This window comes from Hermetia illucens, chromosome 5, assembly GCF_905115235.1.
Source record: "Hermetia illucens chromosome 5, iHerIll2.2.curated.20191125, whole genome shotgun sequence".
Taxonomy (NCBI): domain Eukaryota; kingdom Metazoa; phylum Arthropoda; class Insecta; order Diptera; family Stratiomyidae; genus Hermetia; species Hermetia illucens.
Window position 1 is genome coordinate 29123584 of NC_051853.1, and position 16262 is coordinate 29139845.

Here is a 16262-nt window from a genome sequence, read left to right on the forward strand (position 1 = left end):
ATCAAAACAGTTCTTTAAATATTAGAGATTTTTACAAAATTGTTCTAAGGTAACAACAAAATTTAATGATGATGCTATTAATAAAAAAAAACATTACCACAAGAACTCAGACAAAATTTAAATAAGATAATAGATACGTAGAGAGAGTCACTTCTCAACTTTTCCAACTGAAAGATTATGAGAACGTTTTAGAGTAACTTTAGGAATGCGAAAAATTGAATACGCAAATTGTTTTTGTATATCGTAATTTTATGACCAATACTTTTTCACTATTTCAAAGGAAAACACCAACTACTTTAGACGTATATCAGAATCTTGGTATTTTTAAAGTTACTCCTTGCTGCATATTGAATAATCAATTTACTACTCTATCATGAGAACCAAATAATTAGTGGTATTACTGCAACAAAAACATAGGTGTTTACTTTCCCCTCACAACAAGCAATTCTCATATAAACTACTATTTACATTTACTATTCAATGTTTAAAACCAGAACAATATTAGAGGAGAAAAATTCAACGAATGCGCAATGAAAATACAAAATCTGTAAAACAATTAGAGAAATAGAAAGAAAACATAGTATTGGTAGACAACAATAAGCTTCGAAAAATGTCACGTATTTTTATACAAGCATATACTACTTACAGAACGTACTACTTATTAACAACTAAAAAAACTACTACCACATATATATATCAAACTTCTGACTCATTGTATTGAAGATTAAACATAAAATACAAAACTTAAAGATAAACACCTTTTACTAATGAATTAAAAATAATGACGAAAAGCAATAATATACTTGTAAAGTTAAAGAAAACAATATATTGTAGTTTTAAAAGAATTCCTTAATTTATTTTGTCACATTATTTTTTAGAGATGTTTATACGTTTTCTTTCCTATTTTATTAGGCTTTTTATTATTCTTCTCTTTGGAAAAGGGCTTGCCTTTTGAAGCTTCTTCTTGAAATGAAATTTGAGAGTATCATAAGACGAATAAATGAAGAAAACCAAATATATATTTAAAGGATAAGCAAAAAATATTTAAACATTAATTATATACATATTATTACATATACAATCATTGTAGATTATCCACGGTTGTGACATTTTACCTTTTTATTGTTAACGTAAACGTTTTGAAAAGAAGACAAGAAGTATGGGATGGCGATACATGAAATTTTTCCCTTTCATTTTCTTTGTACCTATTCTGTTTTTCCTATGTAATGGTTCAAGTGTTAATAAATTCATTTAGAGAAAATTCCATCAACTTTTATTTTATTTAAAATAATTGAGAGAAGACAATGGATAGTTTTGGTTAATAAAGTTTTATTTTGTTTTTCAGTTTTGTTACTTTTAGATTCACTGTTCCAGAAAAATCACAAAGAGGATTTTATTGTAGATGCCTAAATATGGATAAGTCCTCAGATTATAGTGCACATCTTTACATTTCTTAAGCTAATTTTTAACATATTGCAATCGATGAGGATGCTTATACCTAGAATGCTCAAGTAGATAGAAGAGCGACTTCGTCACGAAATCCAAAGTAAGGGTTAATATGTAGTGTTAGATGAGTATGAGTTCGGCTTGCTCCGCCCCATTAACAATTTAAAGTGAAGTAGACACCATTATTTCTATAAAAAAAAAATATTTAATGGAGACCCCAGAGAAATTGCGCTTGTGACAAAATCCATTCTATAAAGGGAAGTTTGTGGAGCGTTCAAAGAGCATTACATTTTTTAAATATTATTTCAAAGCAAAAAAAGGGAGTCCAATATAAAACTACAAATCGAAATGTTTTCATGGCCACCAATAGAATATAACTTTTTGAAACTTTAAAGTTGAGATAAACGAAAAAGTTATAATATAATACCAAAAGACAATAGTGGAGATACTTTGTGTACTAGTCGAATTAATTTCTTATGACGCGGAAATCCAGAAAATCATTGGATGAATTTTACCCAATACACATTCACTGTGTAGTTAGTGTGGTGTCCCTCCAAACTTTCTGAGATTGTCTAACTAAAACCCCGCGTCGGCACTGTCAGATTAACTGAAAAGCCACCAAAAGCGTAATTTGAAAAGTTGTTTGCAGTGTCTTATCTAGACTGTCACTGAATATACGCTCCATCTTAAGTCCAAGATTCCATTCGTCCAATACTGCCTGGAAAAAGTTAGATACACGATCAATATTTTGTAGTTTTTGCTTAGTCAGGCTACTAGTTCCACATACCCTGCTAATCATATTAGATTGAAGCGTCTTGATCGCTTTATCACAGAGCAGTTGTCCCCTCTATAAATATTTTCATAGCAAATTTATTTATTTGAATTTTAAAAATGTGAGCATAGTAAATGATTGTGTTCTTGAGCCAACCACCGTTTAAATATTAGGTAGATGTTTTTTCAGTAGCAAGATTGCTCATTTAATTTCTAACCATCAAAAATAAATTATATTCTGTAAACCTAGATTTTCGAAATATCTTCAACTTAATTCCAAAATAGCGATAAGTTGTCATAGAAAATTTCAAATAATCAGGTTTCAAGTGTCTGAAAAGCATAATTCAAATGTTGTCTTCCTTGCGGCTAAAAAACCATTATTTTATGAATGACTTTTGAGAGTATATTCTCCGCTGCGACTTTTACATAACATTTATTCGATTTTATTGAAATATGCATAAAATCTGTAAAGCAAATTGCAATAGTAAAAGCACAATAAAATCCTCGGAAGCCAAAAGATCATACCAAGCAATAATTTACTGGTTTAGCATTATAGATTCGTTATCTCAAAATATTCCTTGAGAAGTATTTCATATAATAATTGCTTAGAATATTTGCATTAGGGAGTTATATTCTCATTCTACATATGTTTTACAGTTTATTGCCTTCATGCTCTTGTGAAGTGAAATGGTATGAAACCAAACAATAGATTGTCAATGCCCAAAGATAGCAAAATGTCTAAATAATAATGAACTAAAATACAGTAACATTTTATGTGAAGTATTAAGAGAAATGTGAACTCAATTATAAATATATATTATATACATACATACCCGTGTTCTAAGGCTTTCAATTCGAATAAATTAACTCATATTTCCATAGTTTTAGGGTCGTATTTTGACATATCAAAACTAGCATTACGTAATTTAAAATAAACTGATTACTAATAATGTTTAATCATATTTTTCAAAAAGAAACCGAAGGCCTCGGAATGCCTACATACGGTTTAAACAGAAAAAGAAACATATTAAAACCCTTATAAACCTAAGCACAACATAGATGTTTTCAAAATATTATGAATTGTACATGGATAACCTTAACTCAGTGTTTAAACTAGAAAAAGAAAAACATTTGACAAAAATGGTGGTATTGACTTGCATCTTATTCAAAATTTCTTACTGAATGCATATTTATGTAGATATTTTAAAAAAAAAAATGAAAATTACAAAAAAAAATTGTGTTACAATGAATGTAATGTCATAAATGCTGATATTTTTTTGTAGAAATCAATAGTTATTGAAATTTATTCAGAGTACTAAATCAACGGTTTACTGTGTCTTAGTCCATATTGTAACGAATTTAAAAGGTGAAAAAAAAATATTCGAAGTAAAATATTACAAACATTCAAAAATTATAAGGAAACGATGTTAATTATATTTTAAATGTATATGCGTATGTATTATTGAGAGTAATACCCTGAAAATAAAATACACAAGTTGTCCTTGGAATATGTTCAAATGCCCTTTTTGCATGTTATAGCCTATATACACATTGATATTTTTTCTGATGTTTTGAGCATATTCCAAGCGCACTATTAGCTATTCCTTTCGTCCTGTGCATTCAATCAAAGGGTTTTTAAATGAAAACTTGTAGTAGTTTGATGGAATATTGCGAAGCTTAAATATATATTTCGTCATTGTTTTAAATGTATTTGATCGCGATATATACAAAAAAAAGTCTATACAACGGTTTCGGTTTTAAAAATAAGCGCACCTTTATATTCAAAATTTTGTCGAAGAAATTATACCGAATATAATTTACTTTATATTCGGAAAATCTGAATAATTGACAATTGAGCAAATTATTTCATGAATTGTTTACCTTCTGATAATAATTTCTTATAATGACATGAATAAAAACGAAACTGTTTCCTAGAACAAATTTTTCGACTTTTTCTTTTATATGGAACTCAAGGTAAGAAGTTCACCACTTACTACGTCATGATACGGATTGAGCGAATCAAGCGTTTCAGCTACATTTGACTTAATCGGCAACACATTACGTAAATCAATGCTTTCCACTAACTCAAAACTCCATATTCTACCCGGATCTTATCAAAACTTCAGTGGCTTGAAGTGCTTCCAAAAATACTATCGGATATCAGCTCAACTTGAAATGACTGCCCTAGTCAAACCAATCAATAATCGCAGGAGAACGTACCAAATTGTTTCCTAGCGTACCATTATCGTATCGAAATGAAATGCTATAAATCGCTTGAACTATGATAAATTGTTATTCTACGGATAATTATTATTATCGTGCTAAGACAAAATTGTGTTGTTAGCAGCCAACAGAGCCTATTTTAACTTAGAAAAAACTATTCCGCTCGAAACGTCTCACCATAGGATCCAAGCTCCTATTGTGCAAAGCAATGATCAGTCAGTCCTCACAAATTTCTCGGAAACTTGAGTTCTTAACAAGAAAAATTGCGAACTCTTAATCTCGTTGAAGAGGAAAGTCATCCTAACAATTGTTGGCCTCCTACAGGATAATGGACCATTCCGTAACCCAAAAACGAAGAAATTTATAAGCGACGTCATGATCGTTTGGTTTTGAAAAAAATCCGTCTCAATTGGTTGTAGAAGATAAGTGACCTAATCCGTATGGGAGAGGATGACCCACTTCTAAGGGTTTATAGTGGCAATATACGTCGCCAGTTTGCTTTTCTCTTATACAGTTCTTGCCATATTGTCCAGAATAAACTCAATCGACTGACTTCTTGTGGGAAAACTTTCATATAATAATGGTAGTTACTTTTTTTTTTCTTTCCTGTACAGCAACGCAAGATTAGGGCATATAAACTGCTATATCTTTTCGACATCCTGTCCATCAATGCAGCTAGTTTTGGTGTTTTGGGTATCTTTTGTATGAACTTCAGTTTCTAACTGTATGGCCATAGCGCCGAGATTTACTTGATCAATATTCTCGTAACAAGAAGGCAATAACATCGAAAATCGAAAACGATGTATATGAAGCGACGGTCTAAAATCGGCCCTTTGCTCTTTTGCGGTTAGCAATTTGTGGATGCAAGCATGATATTCCAAATGGAATTCTAACTTGTCGGTTTAACTTAACTATTCCTTATTGTTATAATATTCAACACCTTCAACATTTACCCACACTAATAGCAGGGTATTGGATATGAATTGATTGTTGTCCTGATTCAAAGGAATGGTCCTCTGCCCCGTAGTGAATTTTAACCAGTAAACCGGCAATCTGCTTTTAAGATTTGTAAAACCAATCAAATTTTTCTATGATAGTAACTTATTATCGCTTTATTCGTAGATAATCTCATTCTCCCGTTTAGCTCACGATTATGGTCTTGTAGGCAGTGTTCCTCAATTCCATCTCCGTTACTTCATCGAATTTTAGCAAGGTTTCTTTTATAGTGAAAAGGCAACTTGTAATAACTGGTGAATTGAACGATGGCCAGAGACCATCAGAGTTGAGCGTAGTCCATCAAAAGGGCAGAGTTGTCCCGAAAACCTAAAAAAATGGTAAAGGTCACGCTTGCAACAATCTATGAATTTTCAAATTTGCCTGAGATGGACGTTCAAAAATGCATTTTCTAGTGCACCACATTGCTGGTATATGAATGGGGAAATCAACAACAAAAAGGTAAGGATCATTTTTAAATATTTGAAAATTTTTTTATTATACCCTAACGTCTGCATCGTGAAATTCAAAATTCGGCATAAATTAATGTTTAAAATATGCGAATTTACCTTCCTAACTCTCACAGAGCTCACTCTAACAAAGGGGCATCAGTCATTTTTATGTCCTGAGGATGCCAAGAAAGATTAGGAACTCAAAAGACCACGCCTCCTAATATCTGAGGCGGGAAAACATCGATTAAAGATGTGATCCATCGTGGATCCCCCTTATCCATCACTGCATTTGAGATTGGAGTTTTTCTGCTTCCAAGCGCGTGGTCGAGCCGGTATTTTTATTAATGATTGTATATTTGTATTTTAGGTTTCGGAGTCGACGAGAGACATTTTTCCAACAAAGCGGAAATGAGGCTTGGCCTTTCCACTCACCAGTCCTATGGAAACAAAAGTGTATCAGGATAACCCATCACGCCACCTGAATCACTAAAAGAATAAATCCAATATCTGGTTCGAATTGCACTGGTATTACTGCGAAATATGATGAATAACTTCAAGGCTGGTCTCGAAGAATATCTATGCCAGAATGGAGTCGTTTTCAGACGTTAATTCTGTTCCATTGCGGCTTATTTCATTCAATGGAACCCACTAGCTCAGAAAAACCAAAGAGTGGGTCGCCCTATAATTACATGCCATATAACATTGAAGGAATAATGCAAACTACTCAGAAAGTCTTGAAAGATGTGAAACACATTGCCATAAACCAACAACCATGACGCATAGGTGTAGCTGACGTACTCTACTTTAAGTTTATGGCAAACATTTACATTTGGTGTCCGGATAGCTCAGTGGTTAGGCACTAGGCTGTCATACGGAAGGTCGCGGTTCAAATCTCACTGGTGGCAGTGGAATTTGCATTGTGATTTGACGTCGGATACCAGTCGACTCAGCTGTGAATGAGTACCTGAGTCAAATCAGGGTAATAATTTCGGGCGAGCGCAATGCTGACCACATTGCCTCCTAGTGTACCGTTATGGTCTTGAATGAAGTGCTCTAACACACTTCAAGGCCCTGATCCAATATGGATTGTTGCGCCAACGATTATTATTATTATTATTATTTACATTTGGTCACTTTATAATCACGAGTCAATTAAACCCGATTTAAAATCCTAATATCTTTCTTTTCCTTAAGATAATTCGCGACATCAGCGATTACGAAGCCTAAAAAAGCACTTTGGAGAAGTATCAAACTCAATGCGCACACCTACCGGTTGGTCTAAGACAAATCTAAGTAAAGGGAATACTCTGCTTGACCCTTTCGCTTCTAACAATGTCCGTAGTATCAGGTTTATGACACCTAATCGAGTTGCAAAACTTATTCGATCACCCAAAAATAAGAAATATATCGGACTCGGTATCACGAGTATAGTCCTGAAGAATGCGCTAATATGCCGCTTTCTATTTTGTTCAATCATTGTTTCCTAAATGCGCGCTTCCCAACAAGATGGAAAGGTGTCAAAATAGCACCTATTCTAAAAACGAACGGAATCTGTTAATATCAAATGTCTACCTCTACTTGCCGTCATCAGCCCAAACCTTCGAGTAGGCCATCAGTTTGCCAACCATCCACAAATTTCTTCGAACGTGCGTTCTTTACACTCAAGACAGACCTTTTACACATCAACCCCTAAACACCCAACAATGCTTGTGTTCCCAACCTGAAAAAAAAACAAGTGGGAATACCGAAAGCTGGACGCTTCGAGTATAAGGGTTTTGTGTTCATCTTGTGTGAGAAATTTCCTACTCACGTTTTTCCATTCGCATATACCTCTAATTCAAAATATTCCTTGATATATGACATTTCCAAACTTCAACAATTCGACAATGACAATATGTATTTCTAAACTCCAACTCCACTCATATGAGTTCACTTTCATACACGTCTTAGAGTGCAGTGGATACCCGTGAAATACAAAATATTCACCTTCTATAACTTTATTAATAAAAGTAGCTTCCAATATTATGCAATATATTATTAGTTTGAACCAGTACTTCCAGGATGAACTTAAGGAAGGTTTTCGGATAAATTTCTAAGCAGGTATCGGAAGGGATGTATTTTGAGGCCTAGATTTCGTATGGATGCACCATTGTGAATTTTTTCAGATTTTTCACCTGGATAGATTCTAAGAACGAGACCTATTACACTTTTTGGGGCTCACTCCCCTATGTTTGACCCAGTATCAAAAATGACATCAGTTTCGAAAAGTACTAATTTAGCCCTTTCATTTGATAACCCACCATATCCTCTGAAAAAAATGTGTACCCCTCTTTCATGTTTGGGGAGTCCATCATTAAATCCAGTGGAAAATGATACCACCCGTTGCATGTAAAGGGATTCACAAACCACATGTTTTTACCAAATTTCATAACAATTTGCTTAGCCGTTTCCGAGTAAATGGGGCGTGACAGACAGACAGACATCGAATCACAGAAAACCTTAAAATCATCTAACTCCGTTCAGCAACATGGATTCATCACTAATATTTCACAGTCGTTCCATTTCCACTTGCACCTTTACTAACTGCTTCTTAGCTTCCTACACGAAAGGAAAACTCAGGTTTCAGTCCAACTATCACAAACTTGTAATTTCCAGGCATTCCTCAGTGATCTAAACTTTTAGTCATCTTCTTTTCACTATTCATAACCGACATCCCATTGCCTCCAGACGAGCCCAATTGTATTAAGATCCTACAGTATAGTACAGGTGATCTGATACTATACGTCTCCGTGAATAGCGCTTAGTGAAGCCCGTGTACACTCCTACTTAAATAATCTCCGCCATTACATAGTTTTCCAAAAACTATCCCATTCCGTGGCAACACTAAACTAGCATACACGATTAGGTGTAATGTCAAAAACATTTCCCTTCTAATCCCACATGTAAAACAAGTATCCCAAATGTAGAGCAAGTAACATTCTTTATGGCTCACCATGAACGCTTCATCATCATCATCAACGGCGCAACAACCGGTATCCGGTCTAGGCCTGCCTTAATAAGGAACTCCAGACATCCCGGTTTTGCGCCGAGGTCCACCAATTCGATATCCCCAAAAGCTGTCTGGTGTCCAGGCCTACGCCATCGTTCCATCTTAGGCAGGGTCTGCCTCGTCTTCTTTTTCTACCATAGATATTACCCTTATAGACTTTCCGGGTGGGATCATCCTCACCCATACGGATTAAGTGACCCGCCCACCGTAACCTATTGAGCCGGATTTTATCCACAACCTGACGGTCATGGTATCGCTCATAGATTTCGTCATTGTGTAGGCTACGGAATCGTCCATCCTCATGTAGGGGGCCATAAATTCTTCGGAGAATTCTTCTCTCGAACGCGGCCAAGAGTTCGCAATTTTTGTTGCTAAGAGCCCAAGTTTCCGAGGAATACATGAGGACTGGCAAGATCATAGTCTTGTACAGTAAGAGCTTTGACCCTATGGTGAGTAAGCAACTCATTAGGCTCTCTCTTATCTTCGGCTTCATTATCTGGCTCCACAGCTATCTAGCGGAAATCAAGAAACTGCATTATAGCTTAGGCATCTTTAAAAATGCCATGTCCTCTAGCACACTTGCGAAGCTGCCAGGATTGATGGGGACCATCAGACCCTCATTAATCCATCAGTTAGAAATCGCCCGAGGGAGACGGGAAAGTAACCCTCTTTTCAAGTTCCTTTCCTAATGTTCAATCAATCGCCATCTTTGACGCTTCTAGGAACCTTCCTAAAATCTTCACCCTCCACCTTCTCAACCTCATCCCTTCCTTCTCTCCTTCACAACCGAACGCTAGATATTTTTATGGAGGTTTTTTGAAATTTCCTCCAACTTTCACAAATTTATGTAATTTTGTATCATAAGTATATGTAAAAGTTAAGATAAACCTTAAATTAAGTCTCTGAACTGTTAAGGTTTAAGCTAACTAATTATGCTAAATGCTCATTTAATAAAATATTGTTTTGTGAATGGCAAACATGTATGTATCTCAAAAAAAAAAACCCTTTTGGAGCACTGAATGTTACTAGAACGACCCCCTTTAAATCTCAATAAAAAGATGTGTCATGTCTTCCCGCTCCAAAGTGCTAGCACAGAGGTAGCCATGTATCCTTATTTTTAAGTTACTATTGTTTACTGGATGGCCTGTACGGTCAATGTTGGTGATAACGATCGCTGACTGTTGTTTTCAAATTATTCCAAATTTGATAAGCTTAAGATCGTCTTGGGTAGAGTTCTTGTCTCCTTAATCTTTTCAGTGTGAACTGGAGTGTTCGGTGTTTCCCAAGATTTTTGCTATAGATATTTTTAGGTTTTTTTGTACATCGAAGACAGTTTCAGTATTAATTCATTCGGAACGCGGATTCGTCGAGAGCTAAATATCAGATTTTTATTGCTTTCCGCGCTGCAAGTCAGGCTACCACATTTCGGATATCAAAAAACTGAATACTGTAAACAATATTGCTCGGAATGCTCAAAATACATATCATTAGCGCGACTTGTTCATTTCATCCTTTGCCAGTCGACCCATCAGTATTTCAAATGTAAATTTCCTGACATATTTTCTCTTCCCATCAAAAAGTGTTCATGTTCATGAAAATTTGGAACCAACTCAAATTTTCTTTTTTTCACTTCTTGGTTTAGTTGTATTGTTTATTCGAATCACAATATTATATGTGCCTGTGTGTGGCATAATCGTTGAGATTTTCGCTGTCTAACTGCTCCCAAATTAGCATTGGTGTGGAATTCGAAATCTAATTTTATAACTTTCAGCTGCAATCTTGCCTCTCGTTTTCACAATATTTTTAAACAATGCGAAAATTTTTCCCACTCCCTTTATGATATTTTTACAAACTTTATGGGATATAATGGCGTTCAGCTCAGTGATATGTGAATGATGTAATTAAGGCGTTAAGAGCGTCTACTTGAAATAAAATAGGTTTAAACTCTACCAAAGATAAGTCGTGCTTTGAATTAATTATTGGTAATCCAACATAATTTAGAGCCTCGTGCTTGGGAAAGTCCTGACAAGTGTTTGCAATTTAAGCGTATTGATTGCTGTTACTTTAAGAATATTTGAAGCGAGATGGAGGCACTAAACGAGTTTGGCTTTTCAGTATATATCCCAAGTAATTTTCCAATTGGTGCTGTTTACGCCTACTATTGATTTGTTCTCCTTTGCCAACAGACGAGTCTCTACATTATTCATTGATATTTTTTCCAAGATTAAGCAAATATTTGTAAAACTATAGGATTCTAACCTAAGATACATGGAGGTGTGACCTCCTAATACGCAATGTTGCGGGCGCAGTACTGTGTTCAAATGGACGTCATGCCAGCAATGTCGCTTTAAGGTAGAAGTTTCTATGTATGCCTAATCATGAATTAATTGCTACACAAAAGATCTGACCTAGTGAATCTTTTTTTCGCAAAATGTACAACATAAGGTCATAATGATACTTTTCATCCCTGAATCGCTCGGTTTGTTTCATATAAGAAATGTTTGATGATCACGCCCATTTCCAAATTGTACAGTGGTAGGAGTTAAGGGGGTTTAGGAAACTCATGTTGGCGATATTTCGTTTAATAAATCTTGAAAATTTCAAATCAAAATTCGAAATAATTTTGAAGTTATAGCCTCCGAAGTGTTCGTGCTTCCACTGGAGAGAGAGTGCGCCCCCCGTCTCATAATGTCAAACATTCTGATTCGTTTTTGGACGATTAACCATTATATCACCGATATATATTTGCATACAATTAGTGCTCAGATAAGGAAAAGAAACCAGAAGATTGGATTTTCACTAGGAAAAACAGACTGACAGTTAGAACAGGTTATGGAGCCGTTGATATCGTTGTTGCAAGCGGAGACATATGCTATATTAGGCCGATTGTTTTGTCAGACAGTTTCCTGTCAGCGGCATTTCCAGGTTTTTGTGTACCTAAGAACATCTCTTAATACCAGAAAACTTTAAAATTCTTCCTTTAAGAAAACTCTTCCGAAATGTTTTCGTCGTAAGCCTAAAGTGCAGTCATACCTCCTAATTCTCTTCACATTGACTACAAGTAGTCGAGCGTATTAAGTTGATTTTTTGTAAGTGGTAATTTAAGACGCAGCTCCCCAATAATAGTCCCACTAAGATTTTGATATCCCTCTCTTTGAAGGACGATAAGAATGGCTGAACTTTCGAGTCCTTTCTTTTGGGAATACGAAACAGTATGTCTTCTTGATTAAGCAAATTTTTAAAAACATATGGTCCACGCGCATAAGAACTGTCCGAAGGGGTGAAGAATAGTGAAAAACGTATTCTGAATTTGAAAATTACAGCGGCGGCATGTGGGAGAAAACAGACACACAAACGAAAAATTAGACAAATAGCCCAAAGAACACCAAGTAGGATGCAATATACAGGCATACCTCGATTTATCACGTTAATTGGTCCCATAAAAAATGTAATATGTCGAAGCGTAAGAAATACATACTTGTATACATAGGGTAAAGGAGAGTAGAATTTTTCGTTAATTGTCGCTTGTTGCTTATGAAGTACCAAAACTAACCTATTAAGAATCAATTCAAAACACATACAAAAATGTAAACGTTTTTAGTTTATACTATCAAAATAAAGAAGATTTATTAGAAAATATTATAAAAATACACATGTATATAAATATGAATATTTGTCACTTGATGACAAATCAAGATGAATCCCTGCTGAGGTTTGCAGTTGAGAAGCTGTTCCAGATATTGACGGTTTGAAAAATTTAGTTAAAGTTGTCTGACTTGCTTTAAGCTTTCTCGATTTGTACAATTCCCGATAACATCCAGCACTTTTACTTATTAAAAAGGACACCGTCTGCCTTCTTTCACTGTCTCGATCATCCTCCAAATACTGCAACGCCTTCTCAATATGTTCCAAAAGTTTGGGAATTTTTTCGGTTGGAAACTCTGTTTCTACCTCGTCTAAATTTTTGTTGTACCAATCCTGTATCATCTGTTACAATGTTCAACAATTCTTCGTTGGAAAGTGGTACTTCAGGAGTATTAATTACGTCAAATATATCCTCTTCATCGATTTCGTCAAAGCCTATAGTTTTCGCAATCTCAAGAATTTCTCTGTTGATTTCTGAATCGCTGTCGATATCAATGCCAGAAGGAGACTATACCGCTTCTGGTCAGATTTTACACCAGGCTTTGTGCATTGTGCCACTGATTACCTGTTTTCAAGAAGCTTCGATATTTTCAACAGCCTTGAGAATATCAACATTTTTCCAGATTTCTTTCATTGATAATTCCCTATCTTCATCCAATGCTATTATATCGTCTAAACGTTCTACCAACTGCCTGAAACTTCGACGCAGATAGTATGCTTTAAAGCAGCAGGGAGGTATTTGGCGGTAGAAAGACCACTTTCACATTTCCATCGCTTTGAGAGTTGTAGGATGTCCAGGAGCATTATCGATTATTAGCAAAACCTTGTGCGATAAGTTGTTCTTCCTACAGTATTCTTTGACTCCTGGACAAAATTCATTTCTAAACCCTTCAATGAATACCGCCGAAATTACCCAAGCCTTTTTATTATGTCTCCAAATAACTGGCAGCGTAGTTTTCAAGATATTTTTTAAGGCCCTTGGATTTTCTGAATGGTACACCAGTAGAGGTTTCAGTTTGAAATCGCCAGCGGCATTTTTACCCAAAGCAAGGGTAAGCCTGTCTTCGGAGAGATTAGGTATTGTCTGCTATTTGTAGTCTAGTCTAAAATTTATACACAAGTAGCTTTCTCGAAACTACAAATTTTTAGTTTTCAATGTAGATATATATTTCGGGAGCAACTTACCCCCTTCATCAGTACAAAGTTAGCTTTGTACTAGCAGCTAGCAATTTACCCCCTTCATCAAAGCTTATATACGGCTATAATTATCGGAGATTTTTACAAGTGAACTGCGTTTGTTTCCAAACTTTTTTATTACATTATAATTAACTATTGGCAATAAAAAAATAATACTTTTTTTAGTATATTTCAAGAGTTTATTAATGTATACCAAAAGAAATTAAATCATTATACACAATACAATTCGCTAAAAAAATTATAAACTAACCTTGTTTTTGGACTCATTAGATTTTAATTGGCGGCGCTCAAAGTGCCACCGAGAGTTTCTACTCAACAATTTGATATTCATCGCCAAACTTAGTCTTAAAAATTATCGAAATAGGCACCTGCTTTGGTGATGGAAGTAGCAAAACAATAAAATTGGCGCAACTCCAAAGAAGTTTGAAAAGACGGTTATGAAAGTTGAAAGAAATTGCAAATCAAAGGGATACGTATGTGGAAGCCAAAGGGCTCATCTATCGAATCGAAAAAGAAGTACATGAGGATAGAGATATTCCGAGGAAAATCAAATTTTTTATCACGCACTGAAATAATATTAGAAATATAATATAATATATATATGGATTAGACAAATGTCGAATCCAAGCCATCCGCAAAGGTACACCATTCTGCATACGTGCTCGATGTTGCGGGGAGTACTCGACGGATTCTCCCACTGACCTACCACCGGCCACCACCACCAGTGTCCCTTTTAGTTTTTAAGTAGGCAGGATCGTCCGAGCCTAAATGCTTGGCACTTAGTGCTAGTATTAGGTAAAATCCGGCATCTGCCGAGATTGTGATAACTCGGAAATAATAATATTCAATTTTTAAGATTTTGTGTAAAAACAAAACCTCATTAAAATCGGTTTACTCTGTCTGTCACATCTTCTTAGAAATGGTTGCACCTGTTGAGATGAAATTTGGCGGAAGTAGGCAAACTAGCAAATGCTATGCATACAGTTAAAACCGTTATTTTGTGTGGGGTTTGAGGGAATTTTTTACAGTCAGCAATTTTTTGCATTTTTTTGTTTACTAATTTAATAATAGTATGTTACTATATTTTGGGGAAATTGACTGGAAAGCCACCTTAAGTTTATCGTGCAGTCTCAAAAATTTACGTTACTATAGAATTTAGTATGAAACATGATCAAAATTGTACTATTACTGATAAAGTTACAGTAGCTCAAAGTTGTCTTTCCATGTAAATTTATCACAACCCTAAATACTAATTATCACACTAGCGTGAGTAGTCTGACAACGTATAAATGGAAAAGTTCTATACTCAAGTATACTTACACAAGAAATAGAAAAAGAAATACACAAAATCTTTCATACCTGAAGCGTTTTTTATAAATTTTTGGGAATTGTTGGGCAATTTACTATTGGATTTGCTTAATTTTTTGATTTGATTCTAAAAAATTGAATTTAGACTTAACAAGGTTTCACATTCCGAATGGTCGCAAACATTTTCTGAAACTTTCAACGTGTTTATTTCCAAACCACTTTTTTCAAAACTTCTACTCATTTTTATCAGGAACTACCACTACTTTCGAGTTTTCTTGACATTAAGTTCCTTTTTTCCATGTTTTAAGTGAAAAAAGGCGACAACTTTGAATTTTAATTTTTTTAGAAGCTGCCAACAGATCCCGTCAATTCTAGTTCGGCCCATAACTATATGTGTTCTAAACAAAGCTGCATTTAAACTTTCTTCTACGAGTTCCGGGCTTGATAAAAAATGGGAGAAGTTGGACAAGTCTCAGAAAAACGAACAATTTCACTATCAAATACAGCCCAGCGTGCAACAACAACAATAACCAGATACACTATTTATTTTGATATCAGTTTTCTTTAAAAAAAAAAAAGGCAAACGTCAAATTAATATGCTATTTCATTTATCAGAAATCACAACGTCTACTAATCGCGCTCTGTCTGTGAAAGGCCACCTAAGGGGGGATCCAAGCTAAGAGGAGGTGAACATTTTTTATATAGACGTGTGACGAGGATTAGTGCTTTACAGAAAAGGTTTGGTTGACATCACTTGCAGACTAGGGAAATAAAGGATTAAAATTTGGAAACTACCTAATCAACAAACCTTAAAAAATAGGCCTCAAAATTCCAGCGGCTATTGATTTCTTTTTAAAATAATTTAATCATAGTATGTTACTATATTTTCGAATTTTGCTAGATCCTCCTTAACTTGATTCCATAAGTACCGAATTTCGCAGAAACGTAAAACCTAATATTATAACACGATATCATATTGGAAAATCTGAAGGGAATCATACCATAAAGTTACAATAGTCTCTTTCGTGTAAATTTGCTGTCTTTCTCCCGTGAATTTACTATACCAGCCGACAAACCCTATTTCAACAAACTCTTGGCCGCGTTCGAGAGATCAATCCTGCGAAGAATTTTTGCCCCCCTACATGAGGATGGACGATTCCGTAGCCTACATAACGACG

At 35.0% G+C, this 16262-nt stretch overlaps 1 long non-coding RNA gene across 1 annotated transcript; it reads right to left on the minus strand.

Annotated features, from left to right (window-relative positions):
- Positions 1 to 1312: 1312 nt before the first annotated feature.
- Positions 1313 to 4375, minus strand: LOC119657453. Its single transcript, XR_005250138.1, has 3 exons — positions 4212 to 4375; positions 2234 to 2293; positions 1313 to 2164 (listed from the first exon to the last, which is right to left on the minus strand). It is a non-coding gene; the product is annotated as an uncharacterized LOC119657453 (long non-coding RNA).
- Between the last annotated feature and the right edge of the window lie 11887 nt (positions 4376 to 16262).